General features: G+C 42.2%; 1 protein-coding gene across 6 annotated transcripts in view; it reads right to left on the bottom strand.

Annotated features, from left to right (window-relative positions):
- The window catches only part of SORBS2 (sorbin and SH3 domain containing 2), a 231,929-nt gene that overhangs the window by 173,824 nt on the left and 36,896 nt on the right, over positions 1–21,209 (bottom strand). For all 6 annotated transcript variants that reach the window (XM_053584201.1, XM_053584209.1, XM_053584217.1 and 3 more), the window contains exon 2: positions 14,370–14,509. The gene's annotated coding sequence lies outside the window, so the exon portion shown is untranslated. The remainder of the gene's footprint in view (positions 1–14,369; positions 14,510–21,209) is intronic.

Here is a 21,209-nt window from a genome sequence, read left to right as displayed (position 1 = left end):
CACGGATCACTGCTTGTAATAATACTGCTGGAGTGCTGTATTCACTGAATGAGGATTGCCATAAGGATCTCTTTATGTTGCTTTGGTCATTTATTTCTCAGACTCAATTCACTACCATCTATAAATCATGTGGAGTTCATGGTTTCGAGCTTTGCTGTCTGACTATGTAGTGGTTTTTAATTTTTTAATTTTTGAATAGAGTGACTTTTTTAAACAAAACTTTTATCATTTAGCATTTGTTCTTACAGCTATTCCGTCAGGACACAGTAAGCAGCAATGAAGCCAGTGGTTTACTGTCAATACTGTGTTGTAAAAAAAAGTCTGAGGAAAAGGATTCTTTGCACTGGGTAACAGGGCTGACACTGAATCTCTCTCTGTTCCATGCTGGGCAGTTAGCCACACCCTTTCCTTGCTAATGAGTCTGGAAATGTTGCCAGCTCTGCCTTTTATCTTGGGAAACACAGGGCTATTTATGCCCAAATACGTTGCACGGAATTTATGTCTGTCAGTTGACACGATCCATTTTTCCTCCTCTCTAAAGCTTCAAGAGAAAGCAAAGTGCATATACTTGCTATATGATAGGAGAGTTTGACAGATGGGAAGTTTTACGGGCAAAGCTGATTCATTGGCAAAATGACTCGGGCTGTGAGGGATTAAGCTGGAAGGCGGAGAGAATGAATGGATACCAGGGGGAAGGCCTCGCAGGAAGGTTGCAAAGAGTGATGGCGAAGCTGTGTGTGTGGGTAGAATCAATATGTGGGGACTAATTTGGTATGAAGAAAAATGGGAATGCTTGTCTAAGATCGTAATTCTGAGAAATTGGGTGACACTATTGTCAAGATACAGCCCCAGGAAGGAAGAGCAGGCTGGGAGCTGGGAGATGGTGCATTTTATTTATTCATTTTTGTAAATTGAGACATTTATTGATTTTTCCCCATGAAGTAGTAAGCAGATTAAAGAAATATGCAGCTTAAAATAGTTGAAATGACCCTAAAGCTTTCATGACCATTATACATTTCTAGCCAAAGGAAAAATGAATGGTTTTCAATAATGAATTCCCTTCAGAAATTCTGCTTAATAACACAACTGAAATTAAATGGACTCAAGGAGAACTGGGATCTGAGCACCCTGGAAAATGAAATAAGGCCACTTTATTCTTCTCAAGAAGATTGTGATCCTAGTAAAACAGTGGTTCGGTTTGGCTCCCCACTCACAGTAACCACCTGCCATCTTGCATTTAAAAATGTGTCAATTCTCAGTCTTTCCAGTTCATAAGGATACCAATTATGGTTCCACTTAAAAATGTCCCCACCAGGCAGCCAGACAGAACCTTATTTAGCCTCACTCAGAGTAGAGGATCTCAACATATCCGTCTGTCCAGGCTTTCTTCTCGCACTCATGAGAAGAAAGTGTGTGCAAATTTCCAAACATAATTGTAAATGTTAAAAGGTAAAACTGCATCTTTACAGCAACCAAAAATTCACATACTTTTTAATATATTTACAGTATTATACACATTTACATGACCACATCAAACACTGAATTATGGAAACAAGAGCCCACCTATAGGCATTCATCTGATGCCTCAGCATATTTTCTCGTGCAAACTGAGATGGTGTGTTTGAGGCACCCAAACCAGATACTTGCAGCCTACTCAGAAATGTGAGTCTGGAACTCACAAGAGAGGTCAGGGGTAGAGACAGGGGTTTTGCATTTGAACTCAGGGAAGATTATGGAGACACAGACAAGAAGGATGGAACCCAATGGAGTAACTGTAAAGTCAGGCAAAGAAAGTAGCCCCTGAAAGTGGAATATTCAAAAGATGGCACCAGAGAGACTGAAGGAAAACCAGGAGCCGCCCGTGGGACAGGAGGTAGAGGAGAACAGATTTTATTTTACCTTACTTACTTTATTTATTTATTTTGAGACAGAGTCTCTCTCTGTCACCCTGGGTGGAGCGCCACGGCATCACCATAGCTCATAGCAACCTCAAACTCCTAGGTTCAAGCAATCCTCCTGACTCAGCCTCCCGAGTAGCTGGGACTATAAGCACTCACCACCGTGCCCAGGTAGTTTTTTTATTTTTAATAGAGACAGAGTCTAACTCTCTTGCTTAGCCTGGTCTCAAACTTCTAAGCTCCAGCAATTGTCCCCCTCAGCCTCCAAAAGTGCTGGAAATAGCAATCCCATTAGTAGTCATCTACTTGGAAGGAAAAAATCCTTTTATCATAAGAGCGTTTGCCCTAGATTATTTATTGCCTCTAAATTTATAATCGTCAAGATGTGGAAACAACTTAAATACCCACCAATGCAGGAATGGATGAACAAACTGTGGGATATGTACACCGTGGAATACCATTCAGCTATAAAAAAGATGAAGACATTGGATTTGGAATGCATTCTTCTTAGTAAAGCATCACAAGAATGGAAAAGCAGGTATCCAACGTACTCAATACTTATACAAAGCCAGGAGACAATCTTGTGCAAACTGAGATGGTGTGTTTAGAGGCATCCAAATGAGATGCTTGCCCACGCAAGAGAAAAACTCAATTCAACTCAAGTTGGGGGGAGGGGGAAGGAGGTGAGGGAGAGAAAGGAAGAGGGAGGAGGATGGGTGAGCTCCCACCTAACGGGCACAACGTGAGAGGACATGGCACACCTCCTGGTGTGGGACACAACTACGACAGGGACCTTATCTAACAAATGCAAACAGGGTAACCTAATAGTGTGTACACTCACATGAATCTGAAATAATAAAAAAAAGGAAAGAGCTGGGATCACGGGCATTGAGCTGGGGAGACAACAGTGCCTAATATCAGTGATCTAGAAGACCTTTCCTCACCTGTGTTTCCAAATCTATTTTGTTAATTATGTGATAGTTGATGTCTCTGCTTTGACAACCATGATGAAAGGAAATACAAAGTTAGTTTCTGTGTTATTAGGACCATGCAACGTCTCTCAGATGCGTTTGTTGGTTTATTATTTATATATATTTCATATGACTTCATGGACATCACCTATGAAGGAGTTAAAAACATACCATCTCAAAATATACCACCCTGGGGTACTGACTATTTTGAGTTAAAGGTTCCCGAAAAACACCAGGTCCGTGCAGCCCACTCTGACTTTCCTTCTATTTTGTAAGTCAGGGGTAAAATTCCCATTGAAAGATGTCCCCCAGTGTGGAGGAAGGCACCAGCCCCACCAGCAAGGGCTGAGGGGGAGCCGCACAGACAAGCTGGTTAAACCAACCCCACCTTCTTAGCCACTTCTCCTCTGCATCAACCCCCCACCACCACCCCCCGCCCAAAATTGCACAACGTACTACTTTTGGTCTAATTGGATATGTAAGTGTCCGGCTCCAACTTCACTTTGGATCTCCATTTCCAAATTATGAAGCTTTGTGCTTAAGTGCATAAGTGTGCATTACATGTGCTTTTTCTCCTGTGAATCTGTCTTTCATCAATTTAATTCTCAGGCCCTCCTCCAGCAAGCCCCCCAAATTCCTTAAGAGAGTTGAGGTGAAATTTTACATCCCCCCTTACATCTAGAAACATAGAAAATAGCTTTTCTTTGAATTTAATGATTGAAAACTACGAAGAATTTTGGCTTGCATCAAATTTTCAGACTACATGTGAAATTACTTGTAAAGGGAAAACAGAAAAGGAAGCCATTCAGTATTACCCGTCATTTGTCAAAACTCTTAAAAAGATAGTGGTGTCTACCAGCTTTTCCATTTTAGCATATTGGAATTAGTCTACAGATAAAACAAATAGAAACAAATTGGCATAAAAATTCTCAAAATTAGGTGTTGATTCCTGACAAATGGTCATGAGAAGTCCTTAAGCTTTTCCTGTGATATTAAAAGAAATAAGTATAAATATTAAGGAATAGCTGTGGGTATGTAAATTTTTCTAAATAAATTAAATTATAAGCAATATATACACAAAGAAGTCTTTATATGAAAAACAGGCAGTCCATGCCTTGCACAGACGGTATCATGTTAACAGGTGGCGCCTGAATTATTTATTTATTTATTTGATACAGAGTCTTAGTTTGTCACCCTGGGTAGAGTGTTGTGGTGTCATCATAGCTCATAGCAACCTCAAAATCTTAGGCTTGAGCAATCCACTTGCTTCAGCCTCCTGAGCAGCTAGGACTACAGGCGCCTACCACCATGTCCAGCTAGTTTTAGAGATCGGGTCTTGTCTTGTTTGGGCTGGTCTCAAACTCTTGAGCTCAAGCAATCCACCTGCCTTAGCCTCCCAGACTCCTGCATTTTGAACTATACCATCCCTTTTTATAGTCCCAGGCAACTGATAGTACTATGTACTCACTTTTCACACATTTATTGCAGAAATCCTCTTAAGACAAAAATCCTTTCTTCTCAATCTATTTTCCTAAAACTTAAGGAGGTAAGATAATTTATGCTCATTCACCAATACATTCATACCCTCATACAAGTTCTTATATAGCATAATGACAAATTATTGGATAGTTTAAGGAATCACATTTATAACAATGGCATATGAAAAGACACGCATTACAAGAATGTAGGCCTGCAAAACATCTTTGTCTAGTAAGAAGGTAAATTCATTTCTCTCCTAATTGACCATTTATAGGAGTTTGGGCCTGAGGCAAAAAACATGGAAGTATCCTTACACTAGCTGTTGTATCACTTCCTCTTTGTAAGTTGTCAGAAAATTTGGGTTATTCTAAGTTAAAAAATCAATACTGTCTCTCAATATTGACAAAGGTATTTACAATTTATTTTGAATATACATCGCATCTTAAATTTAAGGCATGGGAGATAGAAGGAAAAGACTTTTCAAGCAAGTCTTTCTTTATTCAGACAGTCTAAAGATAAAAGAAGAGTAATAATATAACAAATGTCCCTGTACCCCCCTTCATCTTAAAATATGAGACATTATAAATGAAAGCTTCTTATACACTCTTTTAATTGAAATCTCCTTCCTACCTCTAGAGGTAAGCAGTATCTGAATTTGATGTTTATCAGTCTATATATTTCTTTAGCCTATTATTATGTAGGTATTTAATAGATAGCCCTATTAAATTATTAAAGTTAAAGTAATCCCTTTCTTTTTCTGGTTGTGAGTTTTTATCTTAAAAGGCTATTGTGGATTTTATCAATTTTTTTTTTTTTGTACTGAAATTGGTCTATAGTCAGAGGGCAAAGTTTTAAATCACCAACCCCATATGATTGATATACCATGGAGAAAAAAAGTATTTACTAAATAAACAATTGAATCAATAGAAAAAAAGACCCTTATGATAATATTTCATTCAATGTACATGAAATTGCTTAAGGCCTTAAAAATAGTTCTCACTGGTCATTGAAAATACTATCCTAGCACCCTGGGAGGCTGAGGCAGGTGGATTGCTTGAGTTCAGAAGTTGGAGACCAGCCCGAGCAAGAGTAAGACCCCATCTCTACTAAAAACAGAAAAGCTAGCTGGGTATCTATAGACCCAGGTTGGGAGGCTGAGGCAAGAGGATCACTTGAGCCCAAGAGTTTGAGGTTGCCGTGAACTATGAAGCTACAGCACTCAACCCAGGGTGACAAAGACAGACTCTGTCTCAAAACAAACAAAAAACCCCCACTATTTGGTTTTACTAGTAAATTCTTTATTTCCTTCCTGATTTGTGTGCAAGATCATTTTGAAATTAATAAGCACAGCTATATGTTAAGTGTGCCAAATGGTTTTCTGCCAAGTGTTTTCACACATATGCTTTCATATAATCTTTCAGAATATTGATTAGAAAAAGAATATATAAAGTTATGAAGTGGACACAAGTGTTATTTAATCCTCAATGCTTTTTAATTTCAAGATCCAAAATACATAAAACATTGTCAGGAGGATCAAAATCTCACTGCAATTGGATTTTCCCACCTTAGCAGAAAAATTATCATTGTTTTCAGACAAGTTTTTACAAGCCATCATTATTAAGGGATGGATTGAAACACACGAGACAGAGTGTGTGTGCCAATTCTAACTTAATTTTGTACATGAAATATACCCATTAATTTTTAAAGTTACAAAATAAAATGAATGTTTAAATATAAGTAACCATTGTCAAATTGTTTTTTACAAAAAATAATTTTCATTATTCTTTCCACAAAAGAGATCTACTTCTGAATTTATCTTTTCACACTTTTTTTTTTTAGAGACAGAGTCTCACTTTATTGCCCTCGGTAGAGAGCCGTGGCGTCACACGGCTCACAGCAACCTCCAACTCCTGGGCTTAGGCGATTCTCCTGCCTCAGCCTCCCGAGTAGCTGGGACTACAGGCGCCTGCCACAACGCCTGGCTATTTTTTTGTTGCAATTTGGCTGGGGCCGGCTTTGAACCCACCACCCTCGGTATATGGGGCCGGCGCCCTACCCACTGAGCCACAGGTGCCACCCATTTCACACAATTCTTTATTCTTCTACATGGTTTTATGAGTTTCTCATCGTAAGCCATAATCTTCTATGATGTCAATATAAAGTTTAGAAACTTCTTTACATCTAATTTTGGTCTTATTCTGCCTTGAATAAAAATAATCATAGTAGATATTAAAAAAATTTCAAAGATGTCATTTCACGTCAGAAATACAACTTTATTTCTTACTTAAACTCTGCCACTAAAAGGTGACACTCTGTAAAGTATTTACTTCTTCCAAGAGTTAGTGTTTTAGTGTGGGCTAGAGCAGGGGCAAAAACCACTTTCTATTTCAGAATGAGAGCTGGATCTCTTAGTCTGACACTGAACGCTCTTTTTGAATTTTCACTAACCTTCCATCTTTATGTCCCAGACTTTCCTGCTGAATCTTTTACCACAGGTTCATTGTTGTGCCTCCCCAAGTTGTGCACGTGAAGGTCAACTAGATGTCAAGCCATGTTTTCCAATACGGGGCTTGGCTCTGCTAGAGCCAGAGAATGTGGTTTCTTTCTTTTTTTTCTTTTTTAGAGACAGAGTCTCAGTGGAGTGCTATGACGTCACAGCTCACAGCAACCTCCAGCTCTTGGGCTTAGGCAATTCTCTTGCCTCAGCCTCCTGAGTAGCTGGGACTACAGGCGCCTGCCACAACGCCCAGCCATTTTTTTGTTGCAGTTTGGCGTGAACCTGCCACCCTTGGTATAAGGGGCCGGTGCCCTACTCACTGAGCCACAGGCACCGCCCAAGAATGTGGTTTCTAATCCTAGTGCACATTTAGATAGCCATTTTTCCTGCCTCTTTCCCTCCCTTCTTGCTTTCTTGAGTCTCACTCTGTTGCCCTGGGTAGAATGCTGTGGTGTCGTAGCTCACAGCAACCCCAAAGTCTTGGGCTCAAGTGATCCTCCTGCCTCAGCCTCCCTGAGTAGCTGGGACTACAGGTGCCCTCCACTACACCTGGCTAGTTTTTGTATTTTTGGTAGAGACGGGGTCTCGCTGTTGTTCAGGCTGGTCTCAAACTCCTGAGTTCAAGCAGTCTACCTGCCTTGACCTCCCAGAGTGCTGCAATTACCAGCATGATGCATATTTGTTTCTGAATGTTTCTCATTCTTAACCATGGCCTTCAACCATTTTTTTTTTGGTTTTTGGCCAGGGCTAGGTTTGAACCCGCCACCTCCAGCATATGGGACCAGCGCCCTACTCCTTGAGCCACAGGCGCCACCCTCAACCATTTTTTTAATTGAATACTTTCATAGCAAAAAGATAATATAGAATGGAAACATTATTGATTTATGCATAAGAACTAAATTTAGAAACAATATTTGATTGTATATTCATTGAGTTTATATAACATATATCCATATATAACTTTTTCAGCATTCTTGGGTGTTTTTAAAAAAATAAGAGTTTGTTCTAAAATGTGACTGTTGCAGTTTTGAAATATTTCAAAGTTCAGTTCAAACAAATACTAAACCTCTGGATGCCCCTTGGAGCTAAAGTCAAAACCAATGAAATTTCTCAGGTTTGCAAAATTGAACAAAAGAAGTCCCGTTGAACTGAGTGCACGTCAAAAGCAACAGCTTCATCAGCATTAAATCAATTCAAAGTTGTACTTGGCCCAGCATATTCAACAGGGCAAAGAGACCACAACGCACTGCTTTAAAGACACATTTGCTACATGTGCTTCTCTCCTGAGCTAAATTCAATCTCTTCCTTTTTTTTTCAAGGCCCAAATTTATCTTTAGATAAAGAGACGAATGTTTTTATTCATCTGTCTTTTCTAATACTGGATTGGCCTCTAGCGAGAGCGTACATTATTTTATTTTAAACTGTGCCTAGTGACTAACCTGAATCAATATTACTAACATATGAGGCTAACTGTGACACTTGTGTCCTCAGTCAACAAATGTAAACCCTGCACACCTTCCCCGGGGCATCCATATCAGATCCAATACTCTCCGAGTATTTTTGCATATATAGAGTGAGACATCTTGGGGATGGGACCCAAGCTTAGCATGAGCTGCATTCATGTTTCATGTATACTTCATGCACAAAGCCTGAATTTTTACAATATCTGAAATAATTTTGCACACAAAATGAAGTGTGTGTCCACTGAACCACCAGAAAGCAAAGGTGTCCCTCTCTCGGCCACCCAGGGGGACAGCCTGTGGTTGTTCTGCATCATCCTCACTCTTGACGCTGAATTTATTACACACTACAACAGGCCATCGCTTCCTTACACTTATTCACACTTAAGTGCCTAATGGCAATAAATATGACATACCATTAATTAGCGAGGCCGAGTGGTATGGTCCCCAGAACACCTGCAGGAGCAGGCAGACCATAGCAGCAACCCACAACGTAGCTTCCGGTCCCCACCTACGACAGTGTCAGGATGAAAGGGGCACGGCACACTGCATTCTACTTCTCTAGGTGAGAAGAAACGTGAGAAGCAGTCAAGGGACAGGAAGTGGGTCCTCCAGGGATGACAAGGCCTCTGCTGGATGGCTTCTTAAAACGTTTCTTCCGGAGTCACCGGCCCCACTAGCAACAGCGACAAGGCTCTCTGCTATCTGATGCACTGACACTCTCTCTTGTCCTGTTACAAATGCATGCGCTCCGGTCCTGCGGGGAGCTCGTCACACACTTTCTCCTTGTCACCTGCAGGCACCTTTTCTGCAGTGTCACTGTCATCTTGTCTATTCGTGGCAGCAAGTTGGCACTCAGAATGTTTCAAATTGGGGGACATTTTGGATTTCAGATTACAGATGCTCAGCCTATGTATGATACTTCTTATTTCAGAGGAAAAACATTTGACTATTAGTGGAATGACAAAATTTTAGGTGGAGAATGATTGTTCCTTAAAGAAAATGAATGCATTGTAATAATATGTCCTTGAGGAATGAAGAAGTGTTACGTGGACTTCATTTTTCAGACAAAAAAGATTTTTAAGGCACTGAATTTGCATTCTTAAATGAAAAATGAGAACTGATCTTGGCATTCTTAAATCAAAAATGAGATCATTCTTGAAATAAGGGTATTTTTATGATTTAAAGAAACATTTACTTGTGCACAAGTTTGGTATTTATTTTCAACCTGGCATTTCTATCCTTTCCCTTTTTCCTTTTTATTATGGGTGGTGAGTATTTCAAAAAGACTTATAGCCTGACGTGTTCAGTAAGAACCTCCTGGTAGGATAATTCAGAATTGCTTTTTCTTATTTTCTCTAGAACTTCCAGTTGAGTATTTTACTTTCATTTGCTCATTGTACAAGTTTGGGGCTATTAAAATCAGATACGCTGGTACACGCACACTCTGACTAGCAAAGCCAGTGCTGAAATGTAACTCCCAATTCCAGCGCCTCCAATTTTGTTATTGCTGGCTTTTCAAATGCTTTACCTAGTAGTGGACAAACTGCACGTTACCTGTTAAAATGCAACTGGTATCTTTCCTAAAAGTATATTTTATTAAATAAAAAATTGACTATAAAGTTTTAAAAATGAAAGTTAATGTTGGTTTAATTTTATAATGAATCCGTTTGTATACATTGCACTACATTTAGGCTAAGTCTTTAGCCAGGTCACAAACTCGTTTTTATGAAAATGCTTCAAATGAGTTCAGAAATCTCCCACCCAAGAAAAGAAGTCAAATCTGAGTTTCCTTAATGGCTCAGCATCTTTTACCAGCCATGGAACTGTAAAGATCTTTCTGAGCCTGACTAGGGGGAGTCCAGCTACAAGGATTTGGGTCTTCCAATTGGTCCTGTTTTTATTGGAGATAATTTACCACATCTGAGCCCGATGCTTGGTGTCTTTAATGAGAAAAATGACACCCCCACATTTCAATGCTCAGCCAACACAAATTTATGTGCCCTACAAAAGAAAATGTTTTCAGATCCTGGGCTTTGATTATTTTTGTTTAATGTGACAGGTTTGCTGAACAAAGCGTGCATACACCCCTCTTCCTCTGTACCCACTACACACACGCCGCCCAACACCCTTCTTCACAACCAGATCCCATCTGACCCCATGCAACCTCTAGGATGTCAAGCTTCTCTGAGCAAAATTGACCGTGCTGAGTACTCCTTCATTCTCAGTATACATTCATTACAAAGAACAGAGCTGAACTTTCCAATGCTTACAATGTTCCCTAGTATCAGCTGAGCAGGCCAAAAAGGAAAAAAAAAAAATGTGGAAGTTTGTTATTTTTTCCACCAAATATTTGACACCACCTTTGGAAAGGGAACAAAAGGCATACTGTCAAGGGGATAGACCTGGACAAAATGTTACTGTTTGTTCCTCCCAGCACAGAGGTATATTGAAGCAAAGAAAGGCATTCCACGACTCTCCTGGGGCTTCCTTCCTTCAGCTGAATTATACCAACATGTTCACACCACTGCTGGGCAGCGTGTTGAATTTAAAATGCAGACTCCTATTTGCCGATGTTTAAACACCACAGCTATAAAAATTCATAGGAGCATTGAACCTGGCTTTAAAAATATCATGAAACAAATGAAAGTTTATTTAAAAAAAAAAAGATACGCACACATAAAATTACAGTAAAAGATATGGAAATAAGGACTGTCCTTGTTTGACAGATTCTATAACCCCCAAAGTCACCAGAAGTCACCTGGCTTTGGATTAGGTTTCAAATCCAAGCTCACTCACATTTATGAAACTTTTGGCAGGTGTGGGCCAAGTTTCAAGCAAGGTTGTGTAGAAATACTTCTTTCATGTGGAACCTATGTGAAACTCAGTGGCTTTGGCTAGCTTTCTCCTTGAATTTCATATTTAAACAATCCAAAGTTTTAAAGTAAAATAAGGGACACAGAGAAACAAGACGGGGGGCAGTGAACAGGGGTAAAAATGGCCTGCCCGGGTCCTCTGCCATCTTCCTGATCCATTTCATTCTAGTGGCACATAGCTCTGCCCTGAGCTCTGTCTGCCTTTAGCAATATGTCTGTGCTCAGCACTAATGGTCCAAGGCCTCCCAGTACTGACGGAGAGAATATTCTGGACCCATGAAAGTCCCAGGCCCCAAATAACTAAAAGAATTAAAATAGTGACTATAGACCAGGCGTGGTGGCTCACGCTTGTGATCCCAGCAGTCTGGGAGGGTGAGGCGGGAGGATCACTTGAGCCCAGGAGTTTCAGACCAGCCTGAGCAGGAGATCCCATTCTACTAAAAATAGAAAAACTATCCTGGTGTGGTGGAGGGCACCCATAGTCCCAGCTATCCGGGAGGCTGAGGCAGGAAGATCACTTGAGCCCAGGAGTTTGAGGTTGCCGCGAGCTGTGAGGCCATGGCACTCTACCCAGGGTGTCAGAGCAAAAGTTTGTCTCAATAAACAAACAAACAAACGAACAAACAAACAAACTGACTATACACAGAAATGTGATGATTAGTATCCTCCTTACAATGTGGATCTGAAGGGGGAAAGCAGTAATTAAGGTTTGGGAAATAAAAGACTAGACTGAGCATCTTGAGGTGTTCTGACTATTAATCCAAATTCCAGACATCCCCTGCGTCGGCTCCTAATCCAGGGGGACCCCTCCTGGAGCATTTTCCATAGCTATCTCTTTGAAAATGCATCCAGAAGGCTCTTACTTGGAAAGACACAAGGTGAGGTGCAGGGACAGCCTGGCTCAGCTCAGAGAAGCCACTGCCCTTCACTGGGACTTACACAGCCTCCTGACAGGACGAGGCCCGGTCTGTCCCCACCCTTCTACAGAACACGCAGGGGCAGGCCAGGGAGCACCAACTCTGTATCTGGCGGGGGACTCAGAAAATACCCTGTGTGGGGGCTGGGAAAAGAAAAGAGAAACAAATGTGCACTTTCTGTAAACTAGAGAAAATATTAACAAGTTGGTTGGCTAGAAAGGGCTACATTCTACCCATATTAGGAAACACATTTAAAAGAAAAATCACTTATCCTTCACACTTTTGGCTACAGCCTTCCTTCCTTCCTTCCTTCCTTCCTTCCTTCCTTCCTTCCTTCCTTCCTTCCTTCCTTCCCTCCCTCCCTCCCTCCGTCCTTCCGTCCTTCCTTCCTTCCTTCCTTCCCTCCCTCCCTCCGTCCTTCCGTCCTTCCTTCCTTCCCTCCCTCCCTCCCTCCGTCCGTCCTTCCTTCCTTCCTTCCTTCCTTCCTTCCTTCCTTCCTTCCCTCCCTCCCTCCGTCCTTCCTTCCTTCCTTCCTTCCTTCCCTCCCTCCCTCCCTCCCTCCGTCCTTCCGTCCTTCCTTCCTTCCCTCCCTCCCTCCGTCCTTCCGTCCTTCCTTCCTTCCTTCCTTCCTTCCTTCCTTCCTTCCTTCCTTCCTTCCTTCCCTCCCTCCCTCCCTCCGTCCTTCCGTCCTTCCTTCCTTCCTTCCCTCCCTCCCTCCCTCCCTCCGTCCTTCCGTCCTTCCTTCCTTCCTTCCCTAACTCCCTCCCTCCCTCCCTCCGTCCTTCCGTCCTTCCTTCCTTCCCTCCCTCCCTCCCTCCCTCCCTCCCTCCGTCCTTCCTTCCTTCCTTCCTTCCTTCCTTCCTTCCCTCCCTCCCTCCCTCCTTCCCTCCTTCCTTCCCTCCCTCCCTCCGTCCTTCCTTCCTTCCTTCCCTCCCTCCCTCCCTCCGTCCTTCCTTCCTTCCTTCCTTCCTTCCTCCCTCCCTCCCTCCCTCCTTCCCTTCCTTCCCTCCCTCCCTTTCTTTCTTTTCTTTCTTTCATTTCTTCTTTTCCTCCCTCCCTTCTTTCTTTCCTTCCTTCTTCTCTCTCTCTTTTGTTACTCAGATGATCCCTATGTGTTTAAAATGCATGTTTTCTTTTGATATGTGGTCTACATGCTGATAAATTTCCTTGAAAAAAAAAAATCTTTCCATTCCAAGCACTTCAGTGTCCATGTTCAAAAAGCACCAGTAGAGTTTCAAGGTACATGGTGACTCTGAGGAATTGGGACATTCAGGCGAGACTCTGTGTACTGTCATTTTCTGCTGGCTGTTAGGCACCTGCTAGGGGGAGCCATGAACTGTCAGGATGTCTACGTGGGGGGACAACCTTCCCAGAGAACCCTTTTTTTTTTCAGTTGGGAGTCCCTATAGAAATAAAATCTAAGACACATCAGTGAGGAAAACCAAAGCCTCAATAAATTATTTAAAGGAAATGCTATCAAAAGCATTAAAAAAACCTTTTTACTAAACATAGTAAATACCCACAATCAAAGCTGATTGTGGGTATGGAAGTGTTTGAAGTTCAAGTCCACAGATCAAAGTACTTTGTAAAATGTCAAGTGCACGCATAAGGAGGGGGAGAAGGGAGGCACAGAAACCAAAGTATGAGATTGTCATTTAGAGAAACTTTCTAGCAAACGTACCTAGCAAAAGTCATTCAGCTTAGTAAGAAATTCTCAAAACTGAGTCTCTTAAAATGTGCTAGGAACATACAAAACCACAACAGCAAAACCCAAAAATACACCCACAAAGCAACTGTTCTAATTCCAAACTAGCAAGCAACAGCGATGAAAGAAGTGTCACACAGCTACCCGTCATCGTTAAAGAACAATTGTCAATGTACTTGCTTTGGTCAGGTGGTTATATCTTTTACCTCTTAAAAAAAATGCCCTTGGAAAGTTAAAAATAAGAAAGCAGCCTAAACAACAAAATTATGATGTCTGGAAGGTCCTCTCGTTGCCCTGGCAACAGGGCTAATTAGAGTTCTGATTCGGGGCTTGGTCAAAGTCCAGTCTCTACCGCGGGTCACTATTCCAGACAGCTTCAGGCAAAGTTTAAAATTACAGCCCCTCAAATGCACCGGTGCTCCTGTAGTTTTCTGGAAAACAATATTTACCTGGCAGTTGTTCACAGCCCCTCTTTATTTTCACCGTGAATCAATTCTTTTTAAAACATTGGTCATGAACATACCAGAAAATGATTAAATAATTCCAGAAGAAAAGAAACATCTTACCTACAGGCAGCTGAGTTCAACAGTTGTTCTAAACAGAGGAAGTAGGAGGCAGTGGCCTTTTACATGCAGAGATTGTTTATTTAGCCCTTTTTAAAAGGTCTTGAACTCCAAAGGTTTAAAATTAAGTCCAATCCAAGTGTCTGAAGAGAAAAAAGGCAAGAGAGGCAAGTGAGAGAGGGAAAGAATCCTGGCTGCTGGGTGGTGCTACTGTTCTGAGAGCATTTGAGCTATTTTCAGCATTAACAGCAGCCGGGGTTGTCTGCAAAGGGCTGAAAATGCCTTGTCCGAATCGCACCCCCCACCCCCGAAAGGGGGGCCAGCCAGGAAACCCACAACTTGGTTCATTGTGCAAATATTCATTTAAATTTTGAGGAAAAGTGCCAGCACCGTAGAAAACAAAACAAACCACAACTTGACTGGAATCTTAAAGCAACATAGTGTAGTTGCCATAATCCTCCGATTTTCAAAATGTTTTGCAGGATTCATAGCAAATAAAATGTTCCATTCATGCGTTCTGGAGAAGGAAGAGGCCTCCTCTGATATTTACCTGCTCACTTTATATGGGTCTTAAAAATATATTTTTTCCATCTCTCTGGTGGGGATATTCATTCATTGCCCATCTAATTCTTCTAAAGACGGAAGACAAATGGTTTCTTTTTCCAGCACGCACCTCCTAAATTTTCAGTTTCATCAACTATGCTATTTTTGAAAGCTACTGGTTAAGGCGCTGACATTTCTTATCTGTGGGCAGAGACTGGGAACCAACCACTCAGTGACATGATGCAGGCAGAGGCTGACCCCTGCCTCAGCCTCCAAAGGCCAAGGAAGAAATAATTCAGATTGGGTTACCAGCAATGACTGGCAAACTATAAGCTTTTATTTTGTTTCAAAAATTAAAAATGAAGGGCTACGCCTGTGGCTCAAAGGAGCAGGATGCTGGCCCCATATGCCAGAGGTGGTGGGTTCAAACCCAGCTCCGGCCATAAACTGCAAAAAAAAAAAAAAAAAAAGAATTAAAAATTAAGAACTAGAAGCTGAATTCATTCATTCAGCAAATGTTTATGTGACAAGCAGTTCTGAGCCCACGATGAGCTGGGCACTCTGAGAATACAACAGCAGGCAGAATAATTAGCATTCTTGCCTTTTCCACAATGCAGCAAGAATAAAAATGAAATCTGGTATGTCTTCCAGCCTCTTTATAACATGAGACTATTCCAATCATAGCAGTGTGAGACTGAGATCTCTTTCTACTATGACTGAAAGAAGATGCTCCATGTCCTCACACCAACTTCTGGCTTCCATTGCTTCCTTATGCCTTTTGCACCACCACCAAGAAAGAAAATCACTTGCTTCCTACCAAGGAAGCCTTTATTCCATGTAGATGGAATCTTTGTTTCTTTTCAACTCCCTATTCCCCCTAACGAAAAGAATGCCTCACCAACCAGAAAGTACTGCACAGGCCTCAAGTCAGGAGGTGAAACAAGATTCTGTAATCTTAGTCTAATATTAAAAACTGCCTCGATACATTTTATAATTAATACAAGGGTTGTGCTAGAGGCTCACATCAAATCCAACTCTTTCTTTGGAATTAAAGAAAGCCACTGGGCTCAGCACCTGTGGCTCAAGCGGCTAAGACGCCAGCCACATACACTTGAGCTGAGAGGTTCGAATCCAGCCAACAACGAGGGCTGCAAAAAAAAAAAAAAAAGAAAGAAAGAAAACTAGGCATTGTGGCGGGGCCGTAGACCCAGCTACTTGGGAGGTGGAGTCAGGAGAATCACTTGAGCTCAGGAGTTGTAGGTTGCTGTGAGCTGTGATGTCACAGCACTCTACCCAGGGTGACAGCTTGAGGCTCTGTCTCGAAAAGAAAGAAAGAAAGAAAGAGAGAGAGAGAGAGGGAGGGAGGGAAGGAAGAACGAAGGAAGGAAGGAAGGTAGGCAAGCAAGCCAGCCACTGGAATCCATTATAGGAAAATACCAAGGATTATGCATAATGTAAAGAAAAGGATTATATAACCATTTGAGTACCATGTTAAAATAGTAAAATCCTTCAGCTCAATATACCTTACATTAAAACTACACAAATATTTCACTTAAAAAAAGAATCACAAAAAATAAAAAATAAAAAATAATGAATTACAATTTAACTTTGAAATATCTAATAAGAATTTTAAAATAAGGTTAATTAACTTTATTTAAAAAATACACACCAGGCTTTAAAAATAAATCACTGTAGAATAATGCAACTTTTTGTTCATTTATTTTAAATGGTCACATTTTAATGTCTTAACTACCTGCCAATTTAAAACAAGGGATTTGTTTTGCTTGGCCACCATGTTGAATGGTGATTCAACTGGCCAAAATTGGAAGCTTAGCCTCGCACACACACATTTTTTTTAAAGCTGTTTTTACTTTTTCTTCCTTATAGTAGTTTATAACAAAAAAATGAAAGATATATGTAAAACTGGCCTTCCATAAGAAACTATAGGCATTAACGAAGTAAATAAAGATGAATTTCTGACTACTAAACCAATCGTTATTTTTCAATTCTGAACTGCCTGCTTGCCACATGAATCCTCAGGGATGGCCCTAGCCTCACTTTACCTGTCAGAGAAATAATCATACTAAACTCTGCACTGGAACAAACAGGTCACGACCCTGCCGGCTGCCTTCACTGAGGATGACTCTGCTATCCCGCTCTGTGACAAACCACAGTCCCCTTTGTTCCTGGAGGCTCTCGACTGCCCACACAGCCTGTCAGTGAGCCCTGCCAACAGACTTGACGGCACGGAAGAGAATAAGTCAGACTGTAGGCATATTCCAGGTTAGAGGGGGTGGAAAGTTCTGACTTTTCTACTTACCCAACTAGTAGGACTCTTATTATTTTATTTTATTTGAGACAAAGCCTCATTCTGTTGCCCAGGCTAGAATACCGTGGTGTCATCACAGCTCACAGCAACTTCAAACTCCTGGGCTCAAGTGATCCTTCTGCCTCAGTCTCCCGAGCAGCTGGGACTACAGGTGCCTGCCACCACACCCAGCTAATTTTTATATTTTTAGTCGAGACAGGCTCTTGCTCTTGGTTGGGCTGGTCTGGAACTCCTGAGCTCAAGGAATCTACCTGCCTCAGTCTCCCAGAGTGCTAGGATTATGGGAGGTAGAGCCCAGCCATGACTTTAATCTTAACATGCTATGAATGTTTTAATAACTGTACGAATTTAATGCTGTTATTCAGATCTTTCTTCTGTTCTTTTTTCCTCTTTCCCAAATAAGTTTATTTATTTATTTATTTTTTTGTAGAGACAGAGTCTCACTGTACCGCCCTCGGGTAGAGTGCCGTGGCGTCACACGGCTCACAGCAACCTCTAACTCTTGGGCTTACGCGATTCTCTTGCCTCAGCCTCCCGAGCAGCTGGGACTACAGGCGCCCGCCACAACGCCCGGCTATTTTTTTTGTTGCAGTTTGGCCGGGGCTGGGTTTAAACCTGCCACCCTCGGCATATGGGGCCGGCACCCTACTCACTGAGCCACAGGCACTGCCCAAATAAGTTTATTTTAAAGAAGTTGGGACATGTTTATATTTAAGTGGACTTCTTTTTTTTTTTTTGTAGAGACAGAGTCTCACTGTACCGCCCTCGTTAGAGTGCCGTGGTGTCACATGGCTCACAGCAACCTCTAACTCTTGGGCTACGTGATTCTCTTGCCTCAGCCTCCCAAGCAGCTGATTAAGTGGACTTCTTACATTGGTGAAACACAAAAAAGGCCTTTGACATAACCCCAGCCCTGTATAAAATGAGGCTGACAGTAGCACCAGTCCAGGGTTATGGGAGGGCTCATCTGAATAATGCACATAAAATGCTCAACTGAGTAACGTCTGACACACAGCAAGCATTGGATGAAAGTTAATATTATCATCACAGCTGTAAGTTTAAAGCCTTGTTTTCCAAGATGATAGTTCCCCATGGCTACTAAATTTCTAAAATATGGCTAGTCAGAACTGAAATAGATGTAAGTGTAAAATGCACGCTGGATTTCCAAGGCTTAATATAAAAAAAAGAATGGGAACTATGGCACTAATGTTTAATATTGATCAAATGTTGTAATGAGAGTATTTCAGACATAAGCTCTTTTGTTAAAACTAATTTTATCTCTTTCCTTTTACAAAAGTAAAAGCAGCAGGGCAGTGCCTGTGGCTTAGTAGGTAGGGTGCCGGCCCCATATACCAAGGGTGGCGGGTTCAAACCCGGCCCCAGCCAAACTGCAATTAAAAAAAAAGAAAATAGCCGGGCGTTGTAGCGGGCGCCTATAGTCCCAGCTACTCGGGAGGCTGAGGCAAGAGAATCACCTAAGCCCAAGAGTTGGAGGTTGCTATGAGCTGTGGTGATGCCACGGCACTCTACCCAGGGCAATTAAGTGAGACTCTGTCTCAAAAAAAAAAAAAAAAAAAGGACCACCAGCAAATTTGAAGTTACACATGTGACCTGCATTATATTTCTGATGGGGCAGTGCCATCTAAGCCAATGGTCCTCAGACCATAGTAAGCATCCATCACCTGGAGGGTTTGTAAGAGTCACTGATTCAGTAGGGCCTGAAAAGGGCCTGAAACTTTGCACCTCTAATAAGTTCCCAGGTGATTCTTGAGCACACTTCGAGAACCACCAGTGCTGAGCCTTGGTATTAAAAAAGTGGTCGATGGACCAATGTCAATGTCATCACTTGGGATCTTAAGGACATCCTTATGTGTATGCTCACTAAAACCTGAGAGAAGTTAATATAAAGTTGTGTCTCTCATCCCTAGGTACATAAAAGACTTACCTGGCAAACTCCAAAAAAAAAAAAGCACTCAGTTTGAGGGACGGCAGAGCCCATCAGAACGGATGTGGGAAAGCCAGGATCTGGAAACTAACACTCCTCTGGTCCTAGTGAGGGGTCATCAGGTGTTGAAGGACAGGAGAAATCATACAGGAAGGGCCCACGAGTGGGTAAGGCAGCTGACGAGGGAGGCAGGGAGAGACCGCCCTGCCTCTGCATATCCCACATAAGTCCCAGCCATCCCAGGCTTGGAGTTCAAAGCACAGCCTTGTCTCAGAGGAACCAGAGCACTAGATGAGTTATCTGGGCAGAGATGCAGGCTCAGAGGGATAAGACGAGGACTTAGCTTCACAAACCTTGCTGTAACTCAAGAGCAGAACCAAGAGCCACAGTAACTGAGTTTCTTAAACACTTCATAATGACAAGCTCAGTTTCAGAGGCCAGAGCAGAAATAATCTTTCAAATAGAGATGAGAAGGGAAAAATGAATGAAAGTGTCGACAGTCACACTGGTTACACATTTCCTTCTCTCCTCTCTAACACAATAAAAACTGAAATGGTTCTGAGCAGAGGTTGGTCCAATTAAAACCATGTCCATTACAGGATAGCCGACACAGAGCAAACCACCCTACAGGGTATTTATACCCAAGAGAGGATCTTTTTGGCTGGGCACAGTGGCTCGCACCTATAATCCAGCACTCTGGGAGGCTGAGACAAGAGGATTGACTTAACTCAGGAGTTTGAGACCAGCCTGGGCAAGAGCAAGACCTCCATCTCTACTAAAAATAGAAAAACTAGCTGGACGTTGTGGCAAGCGCCTGTACTCCCAGCTACCGGGGAGGCCGAGGCAGGAGGATGACTTCAGTTCAGGAGTTTGAGGTTGCTATTAGCTATGAGGTCACAGCATTCTACCCAGGGTGACTGACAGGCCTGTCAAGAAAAAGAAAAAGAAAGAAAGAGAGAAAGAAGAGAGAGAGAGAAAGAGAAAGAAGGAGAGAGAGAGAGAAAGAAAGAGGGAGAGAGAAAGAAAGAAAGAGAGAAAGAAAGAAGGAATTAAAGAAAGAAGGAAGGAAGAGAGGATCTTTTTAACCCAAATAACTCTCCAATAGGGCGGCGCCTGTGGCTCAGTGAGTAGGCGCCAGCCCCATATGCCGAGGGTGCCGGGTTCAAACCCAGCCCCGGCCAAACTGCAATTAAAAAATAGCCGGGCGTTGTGGCGGGCGCCTGTAGTCCCAGCTGCTCGGGAGGCTGAGGCAAGAGAATCGCGTAAGCCCAAGAGTAAAGAGGTTGCTGTGAGCCGTGTGACGCCACGGCACTCTACCTCAGGGCGGTACAGTGAGACTCTGTCTCTACAAAAAAAAAAATAAATAAAAAAATAACTCTCCAATAGTCAGAACTGGCGGGAAAGGTTCATATATTGGAGGAGAGAAGCCCTCTGTCAGTCACTATCCGCTGTTCCACCCTTAAATCAGCAAGCAGGCCAGTCTTTAAAAGTTCATCCAAATGACCTCATCAGTTTGCCAAATGACTTTTCATTTTTCCAGGCGACACTACAGTGTGGTGCATTTTAGACACCTTCATCAAAATAACCTTGTCCTGGTGAGAAAGAGTCTAGGCTCTAGGCTCATGGCAGCATCTGAAACTTTTGACTCTGCCTGCAGACCCATCTGCAGCTTTACTTCCTGCTCCCTTGGTTGCTTCTTTCAGAAAACTTTTTCAAGTGCCAAACTCTTAACACAGAAAGTCTGAAGCCAGGGTGCCTGGGTTGAATCTGGTCTTGCCTCATACATGTGAAACCTTGGGTCATTTAGCCTCCCTCTGCCTCAGTTTCCTCCTCTATAAGGAAACCTATCTCATTGGGTTTTTAAAAGGATGTAACATGTTATTTGAAAAAAGGCTCAACGCCCTTAGCTCAGTGAGTAGGGCGCCGGCCACATACACCGAAGGTGATGTGTTCAAGCCTGGCCTAGGCCTGCTAAATAATAATGACAATTGCAACAAAAAAATAGTCAGGCGTGGCGGACACCTGT

Source organism: Nycticebus coucang, chromosome 1 (genome assembly GCF_027406575.1).
Source record: "Nycticebus coucang isolate mNycCou1 chromosome 1, mNycCou1.pri, whole genome shotgun sequence".
Lineage (NCBI taxonomy): Eukaryota > Metazoa > Chordata > Mammalia > Primates > Lorisidae > Nycticebus > Nycticebus coucang.
The sequence above is the reverse complement of the archived record's forward strand: the minus strand, read 5'-3'. Positions and strand labels throughout refer to the sequence as shown.